Source organism: Vigna umbellata, chromosome 11 (genome assembly GCF_029865625.1).
Source record: "Vigna umbellata cultivar VRB3 chromosome 11, Vumbellata_1.0, whole genome shotgun sequence".
Classification (NCBI taxonomy): Eukaryota; Viridiplantae; Streptophyta; class Magnoliopsida; order Fabales; family Fabaceae; genus Vigna; species Vigna umbellata.
Window position 1 is genome coordinate 767,423 of NC_142175.1, and position 13,698 is coordinate 781,120.

Sequence of the window (13,698 nt, forward strand, 5' to 3'; positions counted from 1 at the left end):
CTTTTTTTTAGTACATTTTAACACAGTGTGATTTTTTAATTAAGTTTATAGTACATCAGTACAATATTTCATTAAGTTTATAGTACATCACTACAATAATATATAAATAATGAAGTAGTGAAGAAATAGCATGTATACATATCAAAATGTAATTCTGTATTAAAATATTTTTTTCTTAAATAAGTATAATATATTTTGAAAACGAGTGTCATCAGTTTTATTTTTTGTTTTAATATTTGTAATATCCTATTCCAAAATTAGTTTATCGAAATTAAAAGAATTAATAAAACATCAACATGTTAAAATGAGTGCTATTTAACTTAGTCTCTTGAAAATAAATCTCATTTTAAGAAAAAGGATTTGGGACATAAAACAATATTGAAAATTAATAGAAAAAAAATACATTTTATAACTATTAGTCAAAATATATGTGCACATATGTATTCATTTTTTATAACAAAAAAGATAAAATTATAATTATAAAAATAAATAATAAATAATTTTTACAATTTAATTACATATAGTTTTTATTTATTCTATAGATGATTTTTATTTATTTAATTTTAAAAAATAGTTAAATTTAATAAACAGTTAAATTTAGAAAATCAATTTTAAATGAAACGATAACTTGAAAAAAAATATCAACACAAAAAGAGGAAATTTTTTTATATATACGTATAGATATATATTATGAAATTTTAATTATCATAATAAATATTTGAAACAATTTTATAAGTATGGAAAAATTTATATTTATATTGAATATGAATTGAACTGCCATATAAAATCTTTATTATGGATGACTGAAGTATAGAATGTGAGAACCTGAAGATAGGGCAAAGGGTGCTTAAGTTAGTAGGACCGGACCTTAATTGAACTTTTAAAAACACTCTGGTCCATTTGCTCAAGCACACTACTCTCTCTCACTAACTTCAGATTTTCCTCTGCCTTCTCTCTACAACATCTCCTCCTTCTCTCTTCCATTTCTTCCCTTTGAGCCACTGGATTTCTGTGTAGGTGGTGCCAAAATTTTCGTAGCATAGAGAGCTTCGGAACCATCCGATTAGTTTCGGATTCTAAGCTGGTAAGTCCCTCCATGCAACCTCCTCTTTATTGATCTTGAATGGGGACGTTTGTTCTTGTTGGTTGCATGTGCTTTTTTGTTTTTGTTTCTTCCATTTCTACTCAGTCCAAGCTCTAAGAGTTGTTTCCCTCACCATTTCGATGATTGTAGGGCATTGTTTGGGTCCTTGTTGTGAGAGGTATCGTTAGCGCATTCCAGTGAGCTGTGCGGTTTTACTCCAAGGTAAGGGGAGCTAGGATACCTTTTTATATTGATTGCATGTGATGTATGTATACTGAGTTTTGTATTGATGTACTGATTGGAATTGTGTTTTGATTTGGAAATATTTGGGTGCATTTGAGTTGGAATGTATGAATTGTATGCTGGAAATTTGTGACTGTGGATTTGGTTAGGCTGAGGTGATATTTGAGATTGATATGTTTGATGTTTGTATTCTGTTGGAGGGGTGATCAAGTGGAAGGTAAGGAAAGTATGCACTATTTTGAGTAAACTGGTAGTGTTTTGGGGTCACTTGAGAGGAAGTGAGGTAGTGATTTTGGGAAGTAGGGGTTCTGGGCACATTTGGATTGTTGGGACATCTTAGGGAAGTCAATTGTGACTTGTTAGGATCATAAAACTGGACTAAAACGAGTTACAAGTATTAGAATTGGATTTGGGTCCCTAAGTTATTGATTTTGGTGTTCTAGAGTAGAAATTGAGTCTAAATCACTTTAGAGTTGTAATAGGAACGTTTATAATCATCTAGACAAGTTTAATTAGGTGTAATATAGGAATTATGAGTGTTAGAAGTTGGGGAAAATAATTAGAAATGGTAATGGGTGTGTGAGTTGCACAATTCTGCAGAATTTGTGTTTTGCAGATTATGCAGACTCGCTATGCAAGCTGTCTCGCATAACGAGACCCTGTAGAGAGTGCTCATTGTCTGAGTCATTCGCTGTGCAAGCTGGTGCGTTGTGCGAATGACCAAAGGGTGTTGCTCTTTGTTTGTGGATTCGTCTAGCGAAACCTGTCGCTATGCGACTGGTGGTAGTCTGGGACCATTGCCCTTTTAATTCGAAAGGCGAATGGGACGCATAACGAGAGTTTTAGGGGGGTTGGTCTCTGTCTAGGCTCTCGCATATCGACTTGGGTGTGCTATGCGAGAGGTGTGAATATTGGTGCCTGCTGCGAGTTAATTCGCATGGCGAATTGGGGTGCGCTGTGCAAATCCTCTGAGTTCAGAGTTCTCTTTTGCTCTTGCTTTGGGTGAACCAAGTGTGTGGAATGATTGAAATGCATAGCATGATGGTAGTAATGTTATTGAACTAATAGTATGTGATAGTATGAAACATGTTTGGTGGTTGAATATAACAAGTTTGGTTGATGGACGTAATTCCATGGATCTCTAAGGAGGTTACATGGTGGTGCCTATAGTGTTGGACGTAATTCCATGATCTTCAAGGAGAAGATTCATGGTGGTGCCCTTAGTGTTTAGAATGATTTGCAAGATGTTTAGTCTTGGGGGTTATCTTGGAACTACAATGGTCGATCATTATCAAGTAGAGAGGATTGAACCATGTCGTGAGTAGTAGTAGGAGGTCCTAGTCTTGGGTGCTTCCAGTATGGCCCAAGGTGAGTGATAATGGACTAACCTCGTGAGTGTGGTAGGGTGAAACCCATTGGCAATGACTTTGCAAAGTAGTAGAGGCTACCACGAGTGCACGACCCGCCATAGCTTGGCAATCATTCTAAGTCCGGACAAGTCAAGTTTAAGTGCAACAAGTCGTGTGTGTGAAGTGTAGTGTATTTGTCTTTATTTGCATATTGTGTGGATGTTATAACATGATTTTTATATCTAGCTCACCCTTGCTTTTGTGTTTTTGTTTTGCTTGGGTATGCTTTTCTTTTGCAATGATCATCTACTTGGATGTGAGCAGAGACGGATGAGGTGCCTCTGGAGCAAGCTTTGGAGGAAGACAATGTTGCTGTTTAGTTTGGTTAGGACACATGGTTGTCCTTATTATTTTAAAATACTCTAGTATGTTTAGGTTTTAAATTATGACTCATTTTGGGATGACTGTAACTTTAATACTTTATTTACAGTCTACTCTAACTGTTCTCTTTTATTTAAATGTAGACTTACTATGTTATATGCTTCTATATAATCTGGGATGTTACACATAAAGTGTTCCCCACAATATATTATATATACATATTAAGTGATAGAGTTAATAAATACTTCTTACCAATAAAAAGAAATATGATTAAATTTTATGAATGATAGTTTTATGATCATCGATAAAAAAAATTGTTAATATATTAAAGGTATTTAATAATTTTGTTGACAATTTAAAAAATTATTATTGTATAAGTTTACTACAAAACAGTGAAAAGTTTATCATATGTGTTCTTACCAAATTGGTAAAGTTGTTGTCGAGGTGGACACATATGTTGATGCACTAGTGCAGTCAGACGTTATGGCACCGGTTCTTTTAGCTTATAGACACCGGTTATTGACTCGAAGCATATCCGAACGAGGTTAAAGATCTGCACTTTTATGCCTCGGTTGCTGTGAACCGAGGCAAAACAATATACGATTAGAACTCGGTTCCTTTGAACCAAGGCAGTATCCTCTTCCTGGTTTCCCCATCAAGTCGCCGTCGTCTCGTCTTTCTCAAGCTGTCAAACACCATACGATCGCCAACACCACATGCCGCCAAACACCACCGTCTTTCTCACAGACCACCCGCCGCCAAACACCACTATCTCCCTCTTCTCTTCCTTCTTCCTCAACTAATAATGTTACCCTCACATCCACCACCACAACAACTACTCTTACCACCACCACCACTACTCCCACATCGGAAAATCAAAACCTCAGGTGCCCGCGATGCGATTCATCCAACACCAAGTTCTGCTACTGCAACAACTACAACCTCACTCAGCCCCGCCACTTTTGCAAGACGTGGCGCTCTCTGCAAAGTTCCCATCGGCGGCGGCTGCCGGAAAAACAAAAATATCGGCGTGGCGAACTCAGCCGTTGCATCTGAGAGCGGATCTGGAGCGGATCTGTAGTGGATCTGGAGCAGATCTGGACGAAGCTGGCGGTGAGGGTTGGACGAAGCTGGCGGTGGATCTGGACGAAGCAGATCTGGAGCGGATCTGTAGTGGATCGATGATGGACAAATTTGTAAGCACCAAAATATGATGTCACAAACTTGTTTCACAATCGGCAAGTATGACCGAATCGTTCAAGTAATAAACTTGGTAAGACCAAGTATCGTTCTTCCCAAAGGACTCACGGCCTAGTTTAGTTGTGTGGTTTGTTGATTAGCTAAGACTTACAAACGAAATAATTGGATTATATTATGCAAGACGAAAACTAAACATGTATGCATGAATTGATCAATGGCAAAGACAAAAGATAAACACTTTCAATGGATTATATGAATGAATATGTTGTTGGGGGTCAATTTCATCTCATCCACTCTCATACATTTTAGGAATTCAACATTCAAATCATCATTGTTAATGCCACTCTCTAATGTACCATTCTAGATGGCTTCTCCCTAATCAAATAGTTCATACAATTCCTAGCATTCCTAATGATTAGTTCATGAGTGCAGGAGCTTAAAGGCAACCAATAGAATATTGTCAGTATAATATTGGGAGAAATTCCCCGGATCTAGACTTCCCCGTACGTGTCCGTATCGACAAAACCAAAAATCATGCAATAGAATGAGTTAAACAATGCAAGCATTGAGCAAAGAGGAAAAACCCTAACTAATGATGAAAGAAAGCATAAGTCTTAGATTAAGATGCAAGCATAAATTCCATATATGAGAGCTTCAAGAGATTACATTGATTCCCCAACAAACATACAAGGTTTAGTTCACCATATTCATGGTGAACCTAGATGAACAATAATGAAAGAATGAAAGAATAAACCCAATAAAGGTGAAGAGGTAGCCTGAGCATCCAAGATCCTCCTTCAAAGGGGTGGAAGAGAGAGTGTTTGCCTCGTTTCTGCCAAAGATGTTTAACCCTAGGACGTGCAAGCCCTTATATACTAATCTAGAGTTACAAAAGATTTCAAAAGCCCAAGCCCAAAAAGTGCCGCTCAGCGGTAAATACCGCTCAGCGGTGGTTGCGCGTCTTCTTTCTTCCCCTCAGCGGCCCTTTTGCCCCTCAGCGGTACCAACGTGACTCCTTGAGTGCCGCTCAGCGGTAAATTACCGCTGAGCGGTGCCTTTGTCTTCTCTTTTTGCACTCTTTCTTGTCTTTTCTAATGTCACTTCTCTCCTTCTTCACTTCTTTCACTAAATTCACCTCAAAACCTGCACAAAAACACTCAAATCAAGCATAAACCTGTCCAGCTCTCATATTTATGAAAATATAGATAAAAGCATGATTTCAAGCTAGTTTTTAAGTCTAAAGGTTGCTTTTAGTATCAATTTTAAGCATGAAAATAACAGTTTTTCAACTGTTATCAATCGACGACGAGGCAGTGGTTGACCACGCGACGTCGAGGCAGCAACGGGGAGGACGCGGCGGTGAGGGAGCAGTAGCGGGGAAGCGCGAGTAGAGGTTGGATGGCAGCGGGATCGAAGAGAAAGAAGGGCTGGTGGAAGAGAAACTCTCAGAAACGAGGGTGGAAGACAAAGAACTGTAAATGGCTTTGGTAAAAATAAAGCAAAGGATATTACCTCGGTTTCATAGAAAACCGAAGGCGTATGCGAGCTACTAAAGCGGTTCTACACAAACCCGAGGTCGTATCGTATTTCCGCACCAGCTCTAAACTAACCGAGGTCGTATCAAAGACTTTTATGCCTCGGTTTCCTTGTAGACCGAAGTCGTATACCCTTTAGACACCGGTTCTGCAAAGGACCGAGGCAGTATCCCTTGGTCAGAGAGCAGCAAAGAGCAGCAGCGAGAGCAGGTGAGTTGCAGAGAGTTTTTGCCTCGGGTTCTTTCATAACCGAGGTAGTATCACGTATAGGCACCGGGTATGCCAAAACCGAGGCATATTAGACGCGTTCTAAAGCTATTTTTCTACTAGTGATAGTGAATAATTGAGTTTTGAATCGTTACAAAGAGAAAAGTCCATCGTAAAGATTATTATGCTTATATCAATACGAGATATTTTGAGTGAATGTGTGAGTAAAAGTGGATATAAAATTATTGTAAATGTATTTATAGTCTTTTTTTTTTAGTTTACAACGAACAAGTTATGAGTTATGTTATTAGTTAAGTTAAAATCACTAATACAAAATAAGTTTTTTAAGTTTGCTTTGGGTTTTCTAACTCTGTTTTACGACATAATTAAATTCAGCTCACTTAAAAATTTTAAGTTTGTTATTGATCGGCAGACTAAAATTTAACTCTATTAGTAACTTCAAATTTTTACCCAAAATTGAAAATCCAATCATATATTTCATTGGCACCACCTCAGTCAATCACTACGAATTTCATCTTTCTTATATAAGTTCTCATACATAATAAAGATGTAATTGGAACATAATACAAGCAATCATTCCTCCAATTTAATTTTTCTTCACAACCAAAGAAATACTTCAAGAATTCATTAATCCAATCACATTATTTACATAACATAATACAAATCAGAAACCGGGAAAAGAAATTAGAGTGGTTAGTAATCACTCCCAAAAAAAACCCTAAAAATTCTTAATCCTAAAAATCACTATAACATCAAGATGAAAATCTAAAACCCTAAAATAAAACAAATCATAATTCTTAATCCTTACAAACCAAGAACAATTTTTTTTCATTTGTACAGCGACAACACAACATAATGCATCTGCGGCAAGGCAAGAGAGGCAGTGACAATGCGAGAGGCAGCGGCAACGCGAGAGGCAACAACAAAGCGAGAGGTAGCAACAACAAAAGCAGCGGCGCGAGCGGTGATGTAACATGAGCGACGACCCGACGCGATGCAAACGATAGTGCGATGCAAGCAACATCGATGCGAGAAGCGAGTAGCGGAAAGCAAAAGTTACGCGAGAGGCGACAGATGCAATGGGAACGATGATAGCGACAACAACACGGGAGGGAAGACAAGATTTACGAGGCGACGACTATAACATGTGTGCCCTAGGATGCACATGCAAATAGATTTGGCACGAAGATGAAGGTACTGGATGTGAGTAGGTGTGGAGGAGGTGCGAGAGGAGGTGCGAGAGGAAGTGCGAGAGGAGAGAAAATGGAGAAAGAGAAAGTGGAGAAAGAAGTGTTATGTGCACTATGATGAAAAATTAGATTAAACATGGATTTAGTTTTAACTCATAAAATTAAAGTCTTGTTTTATTTGAAAAGACTTAAAAAATTAATTAAAGTCTAGTAAAAACACTTATCAAATACAAAAATTAAGTCTATTTTTATTTTAAAAGATTTCATCAAAATTTGAGTTTGTTACCAAATTAAAAGACTTAAAATATAGATTTTTATTTACAAAAGTGTCATCGTATATATTTATTAAGTCTGGTGAAAACACAATTAAATAAAGAGACTTAAAAAGTTTATTTTGTTTAGCAAAACAGGGCATGTTCACTAATCCATTCAAATCCACAACTTTGTTTCATCACAGAAACACCACAATCCATTCAAATCCACAACTTTGTCATACAATACATTTCCATTTAGACTACATGCATGGCCCACCTAATGTAAATTTCACATGCATCAAGGTTTAAAACCCAGATGTCATTGTCCATTCATGTAAAGGAAGATGCAAACCTTGAATGAAACATGCAAGATGTAAAACTAAGCCCCTTAACTTATTTCCATGGCCACCACATAGCATATGCCCAAAACCAAACCAAAATTAAACTTAAAACCAGCACAACCACTCACATACTCTACGGAAGTTCACGTAATTACCACCATATTGGAACACAAAACACCTTAAACCATAAAAACTCATTAAACCACCAAAACCCATTACCTTGTACCCGTACCTGCACCATAACCGTGAAAAACAAAGAAACTCCCAAGCACCCTTTCATTTATATGATACCCGTAACTATATATACCATTATGCAACTCAACTCTGCATGTTCAAATTACAAAACTATCTAAAAATTAAACCCATGAACTAAACCTACACATGCATAATCCCTTTAACATAAACTCAACCCAACCATATGCCCCTACACCATAACAAGAAATCCAAACCCCTTATTGTTTAAGTAACCCTTAGAACCCATGCACCATGCAAGACATTTGGAAATGTAAAAAACCTCATGCCAAGAATCTACCAAAATCCAAAACACAATCGACCTCATGAATTTACATATGAACATCAAGAAACCCATTACACCAAACCAAGACAATCATGTTACACATGCATTGTAAAATAAACTTAGTGGACAACCAACCACCCATCATGGGTCTTCCACTTTCTCCAACCATTATCTCCATTGTGCTCCACTACGTTGCCCACCATACCACTACAATTTGGATTTTACTTGAATCCTAGTGTCCACCATTCTACTCCACTACCACTACTTCTTGGATTATTAAGTGTTTGTTCTATTATAAATAGAAGCACCGTGTGTGTGAATAAAAATCAAGGAAGTGAAAGAAAAAAATATATGGTGCTTGTGTAGTGTGCCGAGTGAAGAGAGAAATAGAGTGTTGTATGTGAGTTTTAGTGTTGTGAGAAAAGAGAGTGAATTGTTGTGTATGTAAGCTTGAGTTTGAAAGTTTCTTAATAAAGAGAGATAATTTTTATAGATACCAACAAATTGGTATCAGAGCTTTCACAGTCTGAGTGTTCGAGTTAAAAAAAAGAGAGTGAGAAATGGCAAACTTTGCAAACAGTATGTCTCTACCCCAGTTGTCAAAGAAAGTTAATTATGACAATTGGAGTGTGCAAATGAGAGCTCTTTTGGGATCCCAAGACGTATGGGATGTAGTGGAGAGTGGGTACGAAGAACCCACAGATGATGAAGCACAGACGGTTGCCCAACTTGCAGCGTTGAAGAAAACGCGTGTGAAGGATAAATCAGCTCTATACATATTGTACCGAGCTGTGGATGAATCTGGCTTTGAGAAGATAGTAAATGCTAAATCTTCAAAAGAAGCATGGCAGATTCTGGAGAAAGTATATAAAGGTGACAACCGAGTCAAGCAAGTCAGGCTTCAAACTCTCAGAGGCGAGTTTGAAAGTTTGAGAATGGAGGAAAAAGAAAGAGTAACCGAGTATATATCTCGGGTGGAAGCAGTGGCAAATCAAATCTGTAAAAATGGAGAGGAATTGCCAGCCAGTAGGGTGGTAGAGAAAATTTTGAGATCACTAACAGATGATTTCGAAAGCATAGTTTGCGCTATTGAGGAATCGAAGGACCTCTCAACACTCTCAGTTGAAGAGCTTACTGGGTCACTTGAGGCCCATGAACAAAGGAGAAGAAAAATGAAAGAACCTCTTGACCAAGCACTACAAGTGCAACTTGACTTAAGAGGAACTCGGAACACTCAGGGCCAAGATCCTAGAGGAAGAGGAAGAGGTGGCCGAGGACGCGGTACACGTGGCAGAGGTGGACGTGGCAGAGGTGAATTTGAAGCCGACACAAACCAGACCAGACAACAGAATTGGCGTGGTCGTGGTCAAGGAAGAGGTCGAGGAGGTCGATCTAAGTCAGGAATTGAATGCTTCAGGTGTGGCAAAATTGGCCACTATGCAAACGAGTGCAGATCAGGAAATTGCTATAATTGTGGGAAGCCAGGCCACATAGAAAAATATTGTCAGGCTGAAAAGAAAAAGGAAACAAATTTTCTTACTGAGGAAACCAATGAAGAAATTGGGATCTTATTGATGTCAAAAGATCCAGAAGCCGAGCTTGTGCCAAACTGTTCAAACAATTCGGTTTGGTACTTAGACACGGGGGCAAGTAACCACATGTGCGGAGATCAGAGTTTGTTCAACGAACTCATCAAGGTTGAAATCGGACATGTCTCATTTGGAGATGATTCCAAGGTGGCTGTAAAAGGACGTGGAACAATCCGACACATGCAGAAGGATGGACGGATTGGAGAAATAAGGGATGTCTACTATGTTCCCGAGCTGAAAAGTAATATTTTAAGCATGGGTCAAATGATGGAAAAAGGCAACTCAGTTCTAATAAAAGATCGAGTACTATATTTGAAAGATAAAGCGGTCGTCTGATTGCACGAGTAGAAATGAAGAAAAACCGGATGTATAAGTTGGAGCTGAATATTCTGAAAAACAAGTGTCTGAAGCTTGACGTGAAGGACGAAGCTATGGTATGGCATTTCCGGTTTGGCCACTTGAACTTTGGAGGTCTGACTGAACTATCAGAGAAGCAATTAGTACGCGGACTACCTGATGTAGAATTTGAAAAGAAGTTTTGTGAAGAGTGTGTACTCGGAAAACATCCGAGGACTAAGTTTCCGAAGTCAACTGAGTTCAAGGCAGAAGAACAACTCGGTCTGATACACACCGATCTGTGTGGACCAATCTCTCCTGATTCATTCAGTGGTAAGAAATACTTTATTTCGTTCATAGATGATTTCTCTCGGAAGACTTGGGTATATTTCTTAAAGGAGAAATCAGAAGCTTTTGATGCATTTAAGAAGTTTAGACTAATGGTGGAGAAGGAGACCAGCAAACAGATAAAAGCTGTCCGATCAGACAGGGGAGGTGAATTCACTTCAACAAAGTTTAATGAATACTGTGAACAACATGGGATAAAACGATTTCTTACAGCTCCATACTCCCCACAACAAAATGGTGTTGCTGAAAGGAAGAATCGGACCATTCTTGATATGGTTCGAACCATGCTTAAAGGGAAGAATATGCCAAAGAAGTTCTGGGCAGAAGCAGTACAATGTGCAGTTTATGTGCAAAACAGGTGTCCACATACTAAACTAGATGGAATAACTCCACAAGAAGCATGGAGTGGGAGAAAGCCGAATGTCAGCCATTTTAGGGTTTTCGGCAGCATGGCTTATGGTCATGTTCCTACTCAGCACAGAACCAAACTTGAAGACAGAAGCAAGAGATATGTTTTTATTGGCTACGATGAAAAAGCAAAGGCATACAAACTTTATAACCCAATTACAAAAAAGGTTGTTGTAAGCCGAGATGTCCAAGTTAATGAGGAAAGTGAATGGAGCTGGGACAACATGAAGGAGAAGTCCTCATGGAGCTCGGAGTCTGGAGAAGAGAACTCAAAAATATCTGAGAAAGCTGCTGAAAGAAACCTGGAGACTATAGCTGAGAGAATCAACAATTATTCTGATGAAGAAGATGAGCCTGTGCAACCTAGATCTCGAAGTTTACAAGACATTTACAACTCCACTGATGAGGTACATGTAATATGTTTGTTGGCAGGAGCAGAAGATGTCAAATTTGAAGAGGCTGTGATCGATGGAAGATGGAAGAAAGCAATGGACGAAGAAATCAGCTCAATTGAAAAAAATGAAACTTGGGAGCTGACAGATCTACCCATAGGAGCTCAACCAATTGGCTTAAAATGGGTATACAAGAAGAAAATCAATGCAAATGGAGATGTGGAACGTTACAAAGCTCGTCTCGTGGTAAAGGGTTATAAACAGCAAAAAGGAATTGACTATGATGAAGTGTTTGCTCCAGTAACAAGAATGGAGACAATCCGACTGCTATTTTCTTTAGCAGCACAACACAGATGGAAGATACAGCAGATGGATGTGAAATCAGCATTTCTAAATGGAATTTTAAAAGAAGAGATCTATGTAGAGCAACCTCTCGGTTACATGAGAAGAGGTGAAGAAAAAAAGTGTTGAAGTTGAAGAAAGCATTGTATGGCTTGAAACAAGCTCCTCGAGCCTGGAATGAGAGAATTGACACCTACTTCAAGAAGAATGGTTATGAGCAGTGTCCGTATGAGCATGCTCTATACCTAAAGAAGAACAAAGGAGATATGTTGTTCGTTGCTCTATACGTAGATGATTTAATCTTCATGGAAGCAGAAATGAGTTGGTCGTAGAGTTTAAGAAGGTGATGAAAAAGGAATTTGAGATGACTGATCTGGGTGTTATGAAGTACTTTCTTGGTTTGGAGGTGGACCAAAGCACAAAAGGAATTTTTGTGTCTCAAAAGAAGTATGCTGAGGAGATATTGAAGAAAGCAAAGATGATGAAGTGCAATCCGGTTTCTACTCCTATGGAACCTGGAACAAAACTGTCCAGACACGGAGATGGAAATCGAGTTGATGCAACAAGGTATCGCAGTTTGATTGGAAGTCTGAGGTACTTGACAAATACAAGACCAGACTTGATGCTAAGTGTAGGAATCACAAGCCGATTTATGGAGGAGCCAAGGTATTCTCATTGGAAAGCACTAAAGCGGATACTAAGATAGTGATTGGTGTGGAGATATAGATGATAGAAAGAGCACAACTGGCTATGTTTTCTTCATGGGAAATACAGCATTTACTTGGCTATCAAAGAAGCAACCCATCGTGACGCTATCCACATGTGAGGCTGAGTATGTGGCAGCATCCTGGAGTGTCCGACATGCAATATGGCTCAGAAACCTGTTGAAAAGTTTGGAGATAATGCAAGAAGAAAAGGTATTGATCCGGGTAGATAATAGATCGGCAATTGAGTTAGCAAAGAACCCGGTAAATCATGAGAGAAGCAAGCATATTGATGTTCGTTTTCACTTCATCCGTGAAAAGTTGAAAGAAGGAAGCGTGGAACTTGAACATGTAGAGAGCAAGAAGCAATTGCAGATATATTCACGAAACCATTACCAACAAGGTCATTTCAAGACTTAAGGAAGTTGATCGGCATGATAGAAGGATACAAAGTCCATTAAGTTTATGGAGGAGTTTTGTAAAATAAACTTAGTGGACAACCAACCACCCATCATGGGTCTTCCACTTTCTCCAACCATTATCTCCATTGTGCTCCACTACGTTGCCCACCATACCACTACAATTTGGATTTTACTTGAATCCTAGTGTCCACCATTCTACTCCACTACCACTACTTCTTGGATTATTAAGTGTTTGTTCTATTATAAATAGAAGCACCGTGTGTGTGAATAAAAATCAAGGAAGTGAAAGAAAAAATATATGGTGCTTGTGTAGTGTGCCGAGTGAAGAGAGAAATAGAGTGTTGTATGTGAGTTTTAGTGTTGTGAGAAAAGAGAGTGAATTGTTGTGTATGTAAGCTTGAGTTTGAAAGTTTCTTAATAAAGAGAGATAATTTTTATAGATACCAACAAATTGGTATCAGAGCAAAAACTGCCTCTGAATCTAAACCCTAAACCCTTCCCATACTTCCAATAATCCTTTGAATATCCAAGCCTATAATCCTTACATGAGCCGCAAAACGTAGTAAAATAAAAACGAAACCTAAAAGGAACACTGCCTCTGGACGGATGACATCCTTCAACGGATGTCAACATCCATTTAAGGAGAACGGATGTCGACATCCGTTTTGCCTTAAAAGGATGTTGACATCCGTTGAAGGATGTCATCCGTCCAGAGGCAGTGTTCCTTTTACGTTTCGTTTTTATTTTATTTGTTTATTTTATTTACGGTAATTTATATTTAAATTTATAATTTTAAATGTTATATATGGTAAGAAGAAAGAATGGAGAAATAGAA

The 13,698-nt window shown here is 38.3% G+C and overlaps 1 long non-coding RNA gene across 1 annotated transcript; it reads left to right on the top strand.

Moving 5' to 3' along the window:
• The first annotated feature begins 8,440 nt into the window (after window positions 1–8,440).
• On the top strand, window positions 8,441–13,304 carry LOC148190704 (uncharacterized). The gene is made up of 2 exons (XR_015783051.1): window positions 8,441–8,766; window positions 13,177–13,304. It is a non-coding gene; the product is annotated as an uncharacterized LOC148190704 (long non-coding RNA).
• The last annotated feature ends 394 nt before the right edge of the window (window positions 13,305–13,698 follow it).